Below are 1,685 nucleotides of genomic sequence, written 5' to 3' on the forward strand. Positions count from 1 at the left end.
AAATGACCCAGCACCTCCTTACACCATATAAAGGGGAATTTGGGTTGGATTGCCTGCTGCTCCTCCCTCGATGTAGATATATTCAAAATCTCGTATTTGGACATATTTATTTTGAAGTTTGTCAGTTTCCCATACCGATTCAGTTCCTCTAGGACTATTGGGATTGTTGTCCGGGGGGTTAGAACTATAGAAAAGCAAGTCATCTACATACGCGGCTACTCTATACTCCTTTTCCCCTACTCTGACTCCACTAATAATAGGGTTTTTTACGAATAGTGGCAAGTAAGGGTTCCAAAGCTATTATAAACAACAGTGGAGAGAGGGGGCACCCCTGTCTTGTCCCATTGAATCATTCCAGGGGAGAAGACAGGTTCCCATTTATTCTAATTCTAGCCGCTGGGTGGTGGTAAAAAGCTGATATCCATCGCATCAGCCTCTCACCCACACCCACATGCCTCAATGTTTCAAACATAAAACCCCACTCTACCCTCTCGAAACCCTTTTTTCGGCATCTATTGACAGGAGTACCACCGGGGTCTCTCTCCTTCTTACTTTGTGTATCAAGAACATAGACTTCTGGGAATTATCCCTTCCCTCTCTCCTCGTCCCGAACCCTACCTGATCATTATGGATCCAACTTGGTTACAAATGTTTCAATATTTCTGCTATTATTTTGGCAAAAATCTTAATATCCGTGTTTAACAGAGATATTGGCCTATAGCTCCCTGGGGAAGCAGGATCCTTCCCTTCTTTTAAAATAAGGGTTATATGGGCCAATAATGACTTATTCCCGAGAGTCTCTCCTTCAGCCAGTACATTCAAATAGTCGCACAGCTTAGGGACCAAAAACTTTTGAAATTTTTTATAATATAAAATGTTGTATCCATCGGGGTCGGGGCTCTTTCCCAGGGACATGTTCTTTATTGCACTTCTTCTTCTTGCGAGATTGGCATTTCCAAATATTCAAGCTTCTCCTTAGATGCCCTGGGAAGGTCTAGGCCCCGTAGATACTCCTGGGCTTCAATCTTCCGCTTCTCTCTATCTGCACCTCTCTGGTTCACATCATATAGACCACTATAATATGAATGAAATATATTTGTTATTTCAAGGGAAGAATACATCATCTCTTCCTTGTCATCTCTAATATTAAGAATAAAGAACCTATTTTTTTTCCCAGACTCTTCTGGCCAGCCATTTCCCAGATTTATTACCCCATTAATATCTTTCCTTATTTACTGTATGGAAATGACATTTTCTTTCCTGTTCTAACAATTCCTCTAACTCCTCTCTTTTTATTGTTAACTCTCGCCTCTCTGGGATACCTTTAGGTCTCGTTCTTTGTTCTAATCCCTGTATCTCCCTATATAAGAGGGCCATCTTTTTTTCCCTTTCTTTCTTTTTCCCCGCTCCAATCCCAATCAAAATTCCTCTTACAAAGGCCTTGTGTGTTTCCCATAGAGTTGACCTAGAAATTTCTGCTGTATAATTAACATCAAAGAAGGCCTCCAACTCCTGCTCAATCCTCTTAATTATTTCAGGATCCTGAATAAGAAAATCATTCAACTTCCAGTTTTTTCCCACCGGGAGATTACCTGATATTTCCAGTTGAATTGTAACTGGGACATGGTCAGAAATAGTAATTGCTTTGATGTCCGCACCTTTAAGGCATGGTACCAATTGATGTT

Source organism: Aquarana catesbeiana, linkage group LG02 (assembly GCF_042186555.1).
Source record: "Aquarana catesbeiana isolate 2022-GZ linkage group LG02, ASM4218655v1, whole genome shotgun sequence".
Classification (NCBI taxonomy): Eukaryota; Metazoa; Chordata; class Amphibia; order Anura; family Ranidae; genus Aquarana; species Aquarana catesbeiana.